This window comes from Onychomys torridus, chromosome 5, assembly GCF_903995425.1.
Source record: "Onychomys torridus chromosome 5, mOncTor1.1, whole genome shotgun sequence".
NCBI lineage: Eukaryota > Metazoa > Chordata > Mammalia > Rodentia > Cricetidae > Onychomys > Onychomys torridus.
The window spans coordinates 116807310-116821938 of NC_050447.1; the positions used below are offsets into that span (position 1 = coordinate 116807310).

Sequence of the window (14629 nt, forward strand, 5' to 3'; positions counted from 1 at the left end):
CTCCATGCACACACCACCAACAAACACTACCCGGTTTTAAAACTATGGCATGCTGTGAATAATGTTCTCTGCCCCACTAGAAATACAATGACTTCATCATTACCGAAGACACAGACTTCAGATATTTTCCTGATGCCATTTCTCAGCATGTAAAGATATTATTAACTTATCTTTAGGTTATATACTGTTAGAATGTTTGATTTTTAAAATTGGTCTTTGAGATTTGAATTGATTAAAAAAAAATCATCCAGTGATTTTGGCTTGGGAGTAGGACAGAATGAATTTCCAACAATTTCTGAAATGGCTTTAAACCTACTTCTGCCATTTAGTATTAATGCATTTAGGTGAAGTGGCCTTCTGAGTACTGATGACTATAAAAACAAAATATCAACCAACTCTCAACAACATTAGAGATGTTCCATGTCCTGCAGTGCTGAGCCAAGATTTAATTCTTTATGAAAAAATAAATAAGCACACCCATTTCATTAGAATACAAATTCATTTCCATCTTCAATAAAAAGTAAAATTACATATACTAAAGAATTATTTTTGAAAATTAGTTGCCATTTATAATTAGTAAATGTTTGATTGATTTGTATACTTATCTTGTATGGCTCATGTTGAGATTTAAGAAGTCACCAGTGGAAAAGGAGGCCCAGGCAAGAAGACTGTCTCATATATTAAGGCAAAACCAGGTTCTTCAGGAATTCTCTAAGTAGGGACCCCATGCAGATTTTTCTAGATGCCTGATGTTCGAAGGTGGGATTGGTCACTTAATGACCCTTCTTTCTTCTGTATTTAGTCTCCAATCAATACAATAATATGTAGGTCCATGAATATTCAGTTTCCATTCAAGGCAATATTATATTGGTCCATGAATGTTTTTGTTATTTATGAATTGATAAAGAATCCCTGGTTTTAATTCTTTGCCAGACTAATAGATGCTCATTTAGGAGAACAACTACCAAGAGTCTAAACAGTGCTGAATTGTCTAGGGTAGCAACAGTCCGTTCCATTCCTACTCAGGTTGTGGGGTACGGATCCTGTCTCCTTCCCCTGCTCTTGTGCCCTCCCCCCTCCCCCCTTTCCTTGTTCATCTCTTTCCCTTTTATTTGTCTTTCTTAGCTCGTTTTGTGTCACCACAACAAAATATTCAAGGCTGGACACTTTATAAAGGAAAGAGGTTTATTTGGGTTCAAAGTTTTGTTTTTGTTCTGTTTTGTTTTTTTGAGACAGGGTTTCTCTGTGTAACTTTGGAGCCTGTCCTGAAACTCACTATGTAGGCCAGGCTGGCCTCGAACTCACAGAGATCCTCCTGCCTCTGCCTCCCGAGTGCTGGGATTAAAGGCATGTGCCACCACTGCCCCTCTGGGCACAATGTTTTGCCAAAGAGCACGTGCAAGAGAGAGATCACGTGCTATGGAGAGAGAGGGAGCTAGAGAGGAGAGGGGCAAATATTTTTTTTAATGATGGAAAGAAACCCGCAATATAATCTCACATAAACTATGATTCTGGGGTGCAGGTGTCCACAGCATTCTTTCAATAGGAAACTTAGTACGTATTTATTGTGCGTTTTATTATTTTTAATGGATGCATAGTATTATACAGTGCAACTGTACCAAATTTATTTAACCAGATCACTGTTGGTTGACATACAATCTATTTTAATTTTTTTTCTTTTTGGCAGAACAATGCTGGATGTGCAACCTGGCATAGCTCTCATTACGTGTTCATGGGTCTCTGTGTAACACTTTTCAGATTCAGATAGCTGGGGAAAACATACATGCAGTTTGAGTTTTGATACATGTCTCCAAATGACTTAATGGCTTGTCAGAAAGATTTCTTTCTCCTGACTTCATCTGGAAGCACCAACCTTCTCATCAAAAAAGAGTAGGCATGCTTCCTCAGGAATGAAATGTTTTCATATTATTACATAAAATGAATCTTCCCTCTTCATCAGTTAATACGTATGGCCTCGGTTGGAAATACGGTTGTTTTGGTGTATCCTAGTCAGATCGCTAGCAAGCCCAGAAAACAACAGCTCTCCAGGGGGTTAGCATGTTATCGACACTTCTTTGGCGATTCACAAATGCCAGGAAGTGAGTGCCCTGCTCTCTGAGGTCCAAAGGAAGGCACTGTAGGATTTGGATTTAATCACTGAACTTTCAAGAAAACAGTATGGAGGGATGACTCACGGGGGGGGGGGGGGGGGGGGGAGCTGCCCTCCTGCTCTGCCCTTTAAAGGAAGCATGACCCCAAGGCCTGCTAGTACTTTTCCCTCCTACTCCAAAAATTTCCTCGTGTGAGGATGCCTAGACTGTGCCAAAGGATCCTAGTTCCTTCCCTAAGGGTCACAGTCTGCAGTACTGGGCCAGTCTGTGGCACAGTCACTGGGTGTTCGTGGTAGGTGCTCAGCAGTCGTAATCAGTCCCTAAGCAGTGTGGCAGCATCTCGAATCCACATTGCAGCCTGTGTGTGAAAGTTGTGGTTTAGCATCCTGTGTTTATAACCAGAAGTAAAGGCCCCCTTTCCCTTTCTACCGGAGCCCCTGGCAAGGCAGGTGCCTGGCTTGGTTGGCGGGAGACCAGAAGTGCAGCAGAATCAAAGCTTGCTGTGGGCCGGTGATGGCACAGGAGGAGGAGGGAGGAGGAGGAGGAGGAGGAAGGGGGGGGGGCGTTGTCCTCTGTTGGCTGCTTAGTACCTGCTGCAGCAGCCCCAAAGGGAGCACCGGGTACCAGTTGCTCAATAGTTTATCACTTTGTATCGCCCTTTCTTCTCCCTTAAGTGAATTTCTGTTTCGAGGGCACAGCTTGATAGAAGAAAGATGGGGTGGCGATGGGGACCTTAGGGCTTTGGAATGTCCAGTGTGAGAAAGCAAAGCAGTGCTGGCACGCCAATAAGATCTGGCTCTGGGCTTAGGGCTCCCTGGATCCTCCCGGTCTTTGGCAAGGGACTCTTGAGACTCGGGAGTGTCTACGGTGGCCGTGGCTCTGGGTGGTGGTGGTGGTGTGTGTGTGGGGTCCTTGTCTCGGCTGCACAGCCCATCTGCTGAGAAGGGCATGGGCCTCGCGGCCCGGCGGGGTCCTGAACCCTGGTGCCTCTGGGGTTCAGGCTCCCGGCCGGCCCCGGCCCTGGCGGTTGCCATGGTGACGTAGGGTCGGCTGTGCGCGGTGGAGACAAAGCGGCCCGCCCGCCCGCAGCTCCCGGGCTCCTCCTCCGCCGCGCCTCCCTTAATCCCCGGCGCCGCCGCGGGAGCGGCTCACGGTCCTCCCATCGATCCTCCGGTCCGTCCTCCAGCCGCCCCCCCACCGCCGCTGGCCAGGTAAGTAAGGCGCGCACCAGTCTGAGGCCCGGGAAGGGTCCCAGGAGCTCCTGAGTGTGGGGTCCACCCGCCCCGGGGATGCACCAGATGCCCTGCCGGGCCACTCTAATGCCACCCACAGGCACGGCCTCCGGGAACCCCGCGCGCCCAGCACCCGCAGCAAACTTCGGGCCGCGCGCCGGGCCGCGGGACAGAGCCCTCGACACTGTCTGATCTGTCCCGACCAAGTTGAGGGGCGGGCCGAGTCATAACCACCTGCCGGGGTATCTTCTCTTTTCTCCCACCTCTCTCCATCGCCTTTGATGATTTTAGAAGGGAACAAAATTGCCCCAGGACTTTCGTGTTGTAAGGTTAATTTCTTACAGAATAGGATAGATGTAAGAGGAACACATGAGAGATTTTTTTTTTAAAAAATTAATTTGAAACAAACCTCCGAAAAGTCAGCTCATTCTGACGCTTGTGGTCCCCGCATTTAGAAGTGGTTTCTAAAGTTCCTTAGGGTTTTGAATCTGAACCTGGAACTGCATGGTGGGAAAGAGTACCCAGGCTCCTCATCTAGCCTTTCCAGGCTATTAGCGGAACCAATACCTCGTCATCGAGATACTTGGCACTGACATCGTTGCTATTGTTTTTTGGAAGACATTGTGTTCACGCTTTAGGCAAGGGGAAAATGCCTTGTGTATTTTTGCGAGGGAGCCATCCAAAGCACCCCCGGAGGCAGGTATCCAGGCGGCGTTTGCATCAGTGTTTACCAGTGTAGTGGCGAGGACTGGGGTGCAGTTGCCAAGGGCACTGGGGTACCGGATGGGGACCTGCTCAAGTTGTGGGTACCACTCCTTTTCAATGGCCCCAAGTCAGCAGATTATTTCATGACAGTTTGTTGCAGACACAAAGAAAAGAATTGAAAATGTCATAGTGAAGACTTAGGGAAGCACTAGAAATGATATGTACGACCGTGAGAGGAAGACGACTCTGTTTTTCAGGATTACAGTTGACCACTTAGGGAAATTGTACGTGTGCTGATGTCACTGGTATTAACCCGGGACAGATGTTATGTTGATAACTGAAAAGAGCCACCTGATTAAGTTGTATAACTCAACTTAGAAAAATCATGTGTAAGTAGGTTAGAGAACGTTGTATGGAACGAATGATCGGAACTGTATTTTTGTTGTTGTTGTTAGCTAATATTATAGTTAATGAACCGGTAACATCTATCATTTTGAGTTGTGGTTAAGTTGATTAGAATTCTAGATAGTATAGCTACAGGAGGTGTCAGCCCAGAGTGATCATCTAATATTCCTCCTCTTTCTTTGGGATTCCAACACCTGTTAGCTTGTTTGATTACTGGGTTCCTAAGCCAGTTCTTGTGTGCCCGCAATTTTGAGTAATGCCACTTCATTCTAAGACTGCATTGGAAACTAAAGGACTCATGTTACAGTAATTTCCAGATTATTCCACAATTGGGCTTGTTTTTAACCTGAGTTTTACCTGCAGAATGGCTCTTGCAGATGCTCTACTAAATACCCTTTGATGAGGTAATGAAACACTAGCCTGATTAAAATGAAGTGGAGCGGGTTTGAGGAGATAAGCAGGGGAGGAAATCAGCATTTTCTCATTTCTGCCTGAAAGGCAATCAGGCTATCACAAATGAAGGCACACTGCACAGTCACAAAATGTAGTTGCCCGGTTTGTCCTAAAAATACAATTTGAGTTCTTTTTAAGGTACCAGGAGTGCGGCTTTATTTAGCTCTTTGTCAGCAGCCCTAACATTCGAGTACAGGGACTCTGTACATGTAACTATATGAAACCCACACTGGGAATTCTAGCCTGGGTGTTTGTGGCTCACAGTTAGTTAGTGTTGAAGCACAGAGCTGCTTGGTGATAATACAGCAAGACAAGGGCTCCTGTTCACCCTTCCATGCCAGCTCACACAGGCATACGATTCAATAGTTTGGCATCTTCAAAACAGCATCATTTTGTGCTCCCTTCCAAAATAAAGCCAGTAAATAGAAATAAACAGCCACGGATTGAATGTACTGCTTAACTGTATTGGTGTATGTTTACATGTATCACTGGCATTCTGCAGTGTGTATCTCACCAGGTGCTAAAAGAAAGCCACACCGGGACAGTCGTGTTATTACAGTAGGAAATGCAGAATGTACCTTAGGGCCTTGACTCAGATCAGCCACCTGGGGGAAACAAGCACGCCCTTAGGTGTGAAGGGCTGATCGTGGCTCTCCAGAGTTCCCAAGGGTGCTAGTCTTTCCCCTGCACACTCTGATTTAACAGTCTGAATTTTTACAAAGTAAAACGGGCCTTAACATTTGGTCCAAGTTGTTAAACTACAGTTTGGTAATTGATGGTATGGTCGGTTGCTAGACCTGATGAATCTTGTCCTTTAAATTTACCAAATGTATCCAGAGATAGACACCAAAGAAAGCCCAGGAATTTTCTTTAACTTCCAATTGACGTTATCTTTGTGCAGTTGAAAGTCAGTTGTCTGTAACCATAAAGGCTGCCTGGCAGCCTAAAGCCACTGAGCCTCTGTTGGCTGTTTCTGGGTCATCATTCTCTTGCAATTTCTGGTTGCACTGTGATAGCACAGTTACTGCTTGGTAATTCAGCATCTAGTGCAATGTGCTGTAGCATTTATAAAATCACATTGCTGAAGGATGATAGGATTTTAATGACTTCATTACCCAAACACTGGCTTAGATATGTGGCTGGAGAAGAGGCGACCCTGAGACCTCGAGGCTAAGTACTACAAATCTATCATTTTCTGACCCACTCTGTACCATGGGTATTGATCGTAACCACTGTGCTGAGGACAGGTGGGGAGATGCTGGCCATGGTGGCAGCAAGGGATGTTTAGCGGCACTGATTATTAGTAATGATTGATAGATGTGGAAAAACAATTGTGGGTATACTCCAGTTTTGTGCTCTAAGGAAGGATACAATAATTTAAAGCTATTTTGTAAACTCTAAGTGCTGGGTGGAAAATGTGTATGTTTATATTTATGAGGTGGAAGTATAGTTCGAAGAAAAAGACTGAGTTTTCTTACCTTCGAGTTACTTGTCACAGTTACATAGTATATAGATCCAGACACAGTTAACAAATGTGGACCAAGTACTTCCTTCTTTTTATTTTATTGTTTTCAAGACAGGGTTTCTCTGTGTAGTTTTGGTGCCTGTCCTGGATCTTGCTCTGTAGACAAGGCTGGCCTCGAACTCACAAAGATCTGCCCTGGCTCTGCCTCCCAAGTGCTGGGATTAAAGGTATGCACCACCACCGCCTGGCCCAAGTATTTCCTTCTTATAGATGAAGCTATTGGAAGTCTTTGGTTGAAGAAGTATTTGTTTATACACGCTCTGATTATTTCTTGGATTTTCCTGTTTTTAACTTACTAGATCGGCCACCCCAGTCCACTCCTGTGGCTTAATTTGATGCCTTCATTTCTTTTAGGGGAAAAGTTACCACTTAATTCCATACTGGTTAAAAGCAACTGTTTATACCCTCAGAACTGCTCCTTAAAATGTGGTCTGGTTAATTTGTAGTTCCACCAGAAAGATATTAGAAACCCTGCCTTGCACGCCGTGTGCTTCAGTCTGGCTGTTTGCTGTGGTTCTGCAGCGGGTAGGAGCATTTGGGTTTCTGTGAGTTCTTTGATCAGTCACATCCTCAAGTGCCTTATGCTAGATTCTCGCTTTTTCCCTTCAAATCGGTCAAAAGTGAAACATGGAACTGGGAGGTGAGGGTTCAGTGTGTGAAAAGGAGGTCTGTTCACATGGGGGCCTCGGGGCCCAGTGTTCAAGACGAGAGAGGAAAGACTGGCGGCTCCAGAAGTCCTTGCAATACTTCAGAGTTTGCACTCCCTGGCAATCAGCTAATGTCATTTACTTAGGGTTTCTGAGACTAGGCACTCTCACACCAGGGGTGCTCGCTCTGGTGGCTGAGACCCACTTTCCTCTCTGACTAAAATGGGTGTCTCTGGAATTTTGGCGTATGTGCACTTTTGAGCATTGCAAACCAGACGTGAAGGGCTGAGAAGACATTTTTCTCCATAAAGGCCATGGAATCCAATTGGCCAGGTATGAGAGTTAGATACTCAAGATTACAGTGGATCTATAGATTATGTGCTTGTCTCAAGTGTTGGGAGTGTTTGAATGGGCTTTGTTCTGAGTATTGATCGCTCGTCAACTGTCTTTCCTCCTTGCTAACTGTAGTCATTCAAGCCAAACAAGGCCCTTTATGCAGTTTGAGCACGATGTGGTGTTAAGTATAGTTCTGTTGAAGAACAGATATTTACTCAAGCTTTTGAATTATAAATTGATGGGAAGGGGCTTCTCTGTGATCCTATCTGGCATTTTCTCTGGTTATATATTGATTTTCTGTTCGAATGCAGTCATTTGGATTTCCATCTGTTTTTTTTTTTTTTTTAGAACCAATTGGTCAGTTAATCAATCAACCTATCAGCCAGTCAATCAGTAACAACCAGTGTGCTTGGCATTATGCTGAGCACATTACAAATATGAACTTGTTATTTTTATACATGAACCTTAGGAGGCAGGTACTGGCCATTGCCCTTATTTTATGGGTGATGACTCTGATAGGTTTTCTCTGTTATGTTAACTTAAAGGTATACAAAAATCTATCAGATTTTGAGCTTTATGTTAAGCAATGTAACAAGCTTTAATTTCTATTCAGCAATATATACTAAGTGTAGAAATAACAGCAGTAATTATTATGCTTGGACATTTTTTGTTATTTTTTCCCTATCTCTTTCATAAGGAGAAACAAAACCTGAAGTCACAGAATAAGATACATTTCTTTATTGTATATCACATGTGCCAGCATTATTTTCTTTTGGGGGATGATGGAATTGAGACAGGATCTTACTCTATAGCCCAAGCTGGTCTACAGCTAAATATGTAGTCCAGTGTGAACTAGAACAAGTGACCAAGTTGGACTGCCTCAGCCTCCTGAGCGTTGAGATTATAGGTGTGAGCTAACACTTTCTTACAGTCCATGATTCAAAATTTATTTTATTTGTTTTTTGTTTGTTTGTTTTGAACAGGGTCTCTATGATGGATGTAACTCTGGCTGTCCTGGAGCTGACTATGTAGACCAAGTTGGTTTCAGACTCAACAAAGATCTGCCTGCCTCTGCCTTCAAGTAGGATTAAAGGTGTGCACCATCACACTTAGACATGTTTGTTTGGTTTTGAAACAAGGTCTCACTCTGTAGCCTAGGCCCAGCTAGTCACAAGTTCTCCATGAAGCGGAAGTTGACCTCAAACTCATGTTTCTCTTGCCTTGGTCTCTTAATGCGGGGACTACAGGCACGTGCCACATGCTTGGCTCTATTCCTGTTCTCCTCAGAGTCTAGAATACATTAGTTAGTTGAAGGGGACTTCGGAAGGGGCTTGATGTTGTATTTATGATGTGAATTTACATGCTACAAGAACATGGCTTTCCCCTGGTGTTGGCTTTACTGGATTCTTGTAAATATATCACAGAAATGTCTCACGAGTCTCATGAAGGGCCTTACTCCAGATTGCTTGTTCTTTCCGGGGCTATCTCTGATGTGTCCTAAGGATTGTGTAGGATATCTTTTCATTCTCTGATTGCCTACCTCCTTTAAGAACTTTACAGGTTGTGGTTTTTTTTTTTTTTTTTTTAAATAGGTCATGCCAGGCATGTTGATGCACACCTTTAATGTCAGCACTTGGGAGACAGAGGCAGATGTGAGTTTGAAGCCAGCCTGGTTTACAAATTGAGCTCCAGGACAGCCAGAGCTACACAGAGAAACCTGTTGTGGAATGTTACTTTAGCTATGTAAAGATGTGTGACATTTGTTTATGCTACATTTGTTTAATTATGTAAAGATGCGTTGCTTTGTCTGACTAAGGCGCCTGATTGGTCTAATAAAAACTGAACAGCCAATAGCTAGGCAGTCGAGGGACAGGAAGGGCTGGCGGGCAGAGAGAATAAGTAGAAGGAGGAATCTAGGCTCGGGAGAGGGAGGAAGGAAAGAGGGAGGAAGAGAGGGACACCTGGGGCCAGCCACCAGGCAGCCTCCAGCCAGCCAGACATAGAGTGGGACATACAGAACGAAAGAAAGGTAGAAAGCCCTGAGGCAAAACGTAGATGAAGAGAAACAGGTTATAAGAGCTAGCGAGAAACGAGCATAAGATAAGGATGAACATTAATAACCAGTCATAAATCTCCATGTCATGATTTGGGAGCTGGCTGGTGACACAAAAAAAAAGAGTGATACAGAAACTCTTGAGCCCCCTCCCCAATGTACACTGTCAACAGAAGTGGGCTTTGTTTACTTCCAGGACCAAGTATGAGGCAGGCAGAAGTCTGCTGTTCTTAATTAGATACTTCAACGACTTTCATGTCATGTAGAACTATGATGTTTGGATCTAGTTCCAAAGTCAGTATGCTTTAAGAGCTGGCTCAGGTTCCTTATAGTATTATTTCAGTTTTCTGAAGTTTGAAATGTATTATGAGGGCAAGGTAATATTTGAAATTGTAGTTATTTGAATTATATTATTAAAAATAAAATATTACAATTCCATTTTCAACTTATGTGGGTTCTGAGGCCAATGACTTACAAGATTGTATGTAAAAGAAAGAAAACAGTAGCTAGCTTAGTTTTATGACATCGGTTATGATTAAGCCCCTTTGATTTTTCTAGTCAAAGAGAACAGAAGATGGATCTTCTACAATTTACACTTGTCTTTTGAATGTTCTTCATGTTTTATCCACTGCCTCCCATCTGCTCCCCGACCCCATAACACATGTTCTCTTGTTCTCAGTAGAACAATGATTAAGAGTTCTAAATTCAGGGGCCTGTTTTCTTTAAGCTGTATGAAAAGTGGGATTAAGTATGAGACAGGTATCTATGAAGCAGCAATTACCCACAGTTTTGTAGAGTCTTTTAATAGTAAATACTACCTTAGCTTTTATTTAGTGAGCACTTACTTGGTGTGAGGAACCCTACTAAGGGTACTATATAAGCTCTCTCTCCTGGTCTCCACAGTAACCTTGTCTTCTTAACTATAAACTGCCCACAGTTTATCCAGCAGTACATGGAGTTGGTAAATGGAAAAACATGATGTGTGTGGCTAACTCTCCATCTGAAGCTAACCACGATGGCTCTGCTAATTATCAGAAACCCAAGAATGTCTTCCTGCTGCAGGGAGGGTGAAATGAAGTTATGCATGCTCTGGAAAGAGCTGGTGCTTAGGGCTGCCTAGTGGGTAGATTGTGAATGGCAGGCATGCTCACCTTGGATTAGGCAGTCTTCAGGAGGTAGGGAAGGGAAGGGTATCATTGTTGAGTCGGCTTGGCTACAGATGACAGGCGGGGGTTGGGAACAGAAAGAGGGGGAGGACTTAAGTTTTTAGAATTAAAGGCAGAATTAAGTAGACTCAAAATCCCCTGAGTTTGCTTTACTTTACACTGGGTCCTAGATTAGAAATTAATTTGGAAAGGGCTGTATGGAATAGCATAGGATGAGGAAAAGAAATGAAGGAAGGAAGGAAGGAAGGAAGGAAGGAAGGAAGGAAGGAAGGAAGGAAGGAAGGAAGAAAACAGGCTGGAGAGATGGGTCAGTGGTTGAGTGCACTGGCTGTTCTTGCAGAGGACTGAGTTTGGTTTCTAGCATCCACATGGTGGCTCAGGACCTTTAACTCCAGCTCCAGGGGATCTGATGCCCTCTTCTGACTTCCACAAGAACCGGGCATGTGACACACAGACACACATGCAGACAGAGCATAAATAAAACAAGTGAATCCTGAAAGTTATAATAGGAAAATAAATGAGAACTACTCCATGACTGTTGTGTATTCCAGGCTGGGATCTTCTGAAGGATGCTTAGAGCATTGTGCTCAGTGGGGCACTGAGGGAATTCCTTGTTTTTTGATGTTGAAGATCAAGGTTGAAGTTAGATGTCTTAAAAACAATTTCTGTCTGGGTCATTCCAAGTACACAATGGAGTTTCCCTGGAATTTCTCATGGAAACTTTACAATTATGGAGAAAAAGAAGAATGAGAAACTTGGGAACACTGCCTATTAAAACTCATTTTTTGTTGCTCAAGAGCAATTGAAGAAGATGGCTTGGATTTGAAACCTGGCTTTGCCATCTCTGTGGCTTCATGACCTTCATACATTGTCCTTCTTTATTGCAGTGGCCCAAATGCTCTCTTCCTCCCTACAACTTCTTATGTTGACATCATGACTCTTGAGGTGATGATGGCATTGGAGGGTGATGCCTTGTTGGAGTGATTAGCATAAATCTCATGAATGGAATTGGTTCTCAGAGAGTTTGTTAATCTTTCCCTTGTCTGAGGATCTAATGGGAAGGTAACGTATGAATCAGCAAGAAGGTTCTCACTAGACATTCCAGCTCCCATGCCATGATCATGGGCTTCTGACTTCCAGGACCATGACAAGAAAATTTCTCTTGCATATATATGTATATATATGCAGTTTTATGGAAATTTGTTATAGCAATCTGAATGTACTCAGTTAACTAACTTGCAAACTGGGGAGACCACTACCATGTGATATTTAGTTGTAAGGTTTAACTGAATTCATATTTGGACAGTACCTAATTATTATTTATTAAAGGTGAGTTTTATGTACAGAAAGGAAACTTACTATGTGACCCATCACAGGTCAACAATAGAAGCCGTTTTCTTTAGAACTGTAAGGTCAGCTTACATATCTTATTTTGCTTATGTATCTGGTAAATATAAACAAATCAGATTTACTTTCTTTGACTTCTCTTTGATTCAAATTGAACAGACTGAATTCTTCAAATTATCAGCTTCATTTCCAACCTTAATTATTTTACATATATGTAAATTTAATATACCTGAATTTTTATTTTAAGAAATCAGATAATTGTTGGGCAAATTTCTGACTTTAGTAAGCAAGGTCTTCCCAAATACTACCTCAAGTTTCTTTGAATATTCTATCACTTACAAAATTAATATTGTCTAGACTTAATCAAATACTCTTAAGCATTTCAATCCAAATAAGTTGAATGTCTAAAATCTATCACACATTTAAAATTAGAATCACAAGATTAAGCTGTCAGTTGTCAGATACTTTTAAACATTAAAAACATGACAGTCATTCATAGCTGTACTAAAAGTATTAATAGAAATCTTTTCTTTCTTAAATAAAAGATTTATTTATTTTTTATTTTATGAGTGTTTTGCCTGCATGCATGTCTGTGCACCATATGTATGGCTGGTGTCTGAGTATATCAGAAGAGGAATTGAATATCCTGAAACTGAAGCTATAGATGGTTGTGAGCTGCTGTGTGGGCACTAGGAATTGAACCCAGGTCCTCTGCAAGAACAACAAGTTCTCTTGACCACTGAGCCATCTCTCCAGCCCTGGGACCTGTTTCCTTTAGTGTCCATCTAATTCTAAACTCTCTCTAGATTGTAAAGCTGCTTGCTCACTTAGAAGAAAGTGAGTAGAAGGTGCCATTCCAGGTAAGCTTTACTTACCTAACCATTCCATGTGAAGTTGCTGCATGACCTCTCTCCCCTAAAATATACCTGTCATGGATCACAGATTCAAAGGTTGAATGCTGCACCTGGATTGCATCCATCATGGATAATTTTTCCTGTGGCATTGATGGATGGCGTGTCATTTATAGTCACCATAGCAACAGGTAACTGAAAGCCATTCTTCTAGGTCATATTGATTTTTTAAATACTTAGAACAGCATTATCCAATATGTAATTTCAAGTTTCAGATAGCCATATTTTAAAAAGTAATTTTCATAATAGATTTTCAAAGCCAGTGTATCCAAAGATTCATCATAATTTCAACATGTAGTCAATAGTAAAGTGATTAATGAGATAATGAATGCTGTTCTTTTTCAGTTTTAAAATCTGGTGCATAGTTTACATTTCTAGAACATCTGGATTTATTTTTTAGGAGTTAAAATTAAATGTACTCCTCCTCAAACAATAAAGTTATATTTGTAGAGTAGACACTTTATGTGTCTCCAGCCCCTAAATGCAAATTGATTGAAATAGAGTAAAACAAAAATTTAGGTTCCTTAATTGTACATACCACCTGCCAGGAGCTCAGTAGCCCAGTTCGCGTCAGCCATGTTGAATGATGTAGCTCCAGATGTGTTCACATTCACTCCTTACAATTCTCTCCCAGCTCCAGGATATGGCACTGCTATTTCAGATGTCTTTCACTCAGTGAGTCTGCACTTCTCTAGTTAACAGTTTCATGATATTTGATCAGCTGCATGGGTATTTTAAAGTCATCTCAGCAGATCCAAATGTTCCATGCTTTTCTTGTTTTCCTAAGAGATTTTCCAATCTTTTTCGCTTGTTTCTAACAGCTGTCAGTTCCAGAAGAAGTACAGTACAGTAAGCTTACATTGTCTATCTCTCATCATATGCAGCTTGGTGGACTTGTGAAGAACTAAATACAGTCTCTGTGTGAGGTCAAATACAGTGGGCCATCCTGCCCCATTTTCCCAGTCTGGTCATAGCTGACTGTCCTAGATAAACATCCTGTGTCTTCTGTTTTTCTCCTCTTCCCCAGGTCACCTCTTCCTGCCTCATCCTCTGTACATGGTCTTAACCAAAGACCACTTCGTAGCCTCTGATCTGCGCATCTGGCACCCCACCTGTCCATACCAATCACTATATCTCTGACTCTGAATCATGCCTATCAGTTTCAAATTCCAACATCATGAACTGTGACACTGTGATCTTAAGTCTTTCCTGACCCCTACATTTTTTTCATCAGCATCTGTACCATTTCTCTGCTCTCACTTATAACAAAACTCGATGAATAGTTGTAGACACGGTTCTCTCTTCTTTTTCTCCCTCTCCTCTTGAACCTGTTCCAGTTAGGCGTTCATATCCCCAACCCTGCTGGTCATGCTACAGAATGCTCTCTTCCTCAACACTTCCAGCACGAGTTCCCAATCTTTGTTTCAGCCCACCTGCCGGTGACGTCTGACAATTGTCAGTTTCTTCAGGAGAGATTTTCTTCCGTTGGTGTTGCTTAGTGTTGCTGTGGTACCGACATCCTTTAAGCTGAGTAATTTTCATCGATCTCTGGCTCACTGGTTTGGCCAACTGTGTTTCAGCCAAGGAAGGTGAGCTTCATTGGTGGCTTTGTTCCGGGGTTGTGATACATCTGCCGTTGACTCTGAGCTATGGATTGTTTTAGATCTGCTCCTTCTGTGTCGGTTCTAGGACTCAAGCTGAAGGGACTGCAGGCATCCTGAGAAAGTCCTTGTAGCAG

At 42.6% G+C, this 14629-nt stretch overlaps 1 protein-coding gene across 1 annotated transcript in view; it reads left to right on the forward strand.

Annotated features, from left to right (window-relative positions):
• Positions 1 to 2940: 2940 nt before the first annotated feature.
• Rnf182 (ring finger protein 182) overlaps positions 2941 to 14629 on the forward strand; it is a 52923-nt gene continuing 41234 nt past the window's right edge. Inside the window, exon 1 of the mRNA XM_036188738.1 lies at positions 2941 to 3322. The gene's annotated coding sequence lies outside the window, so the exon portion shown is untranslated. The remainder of the gene's footprint in view (positions 3323 to 14629) is intronic.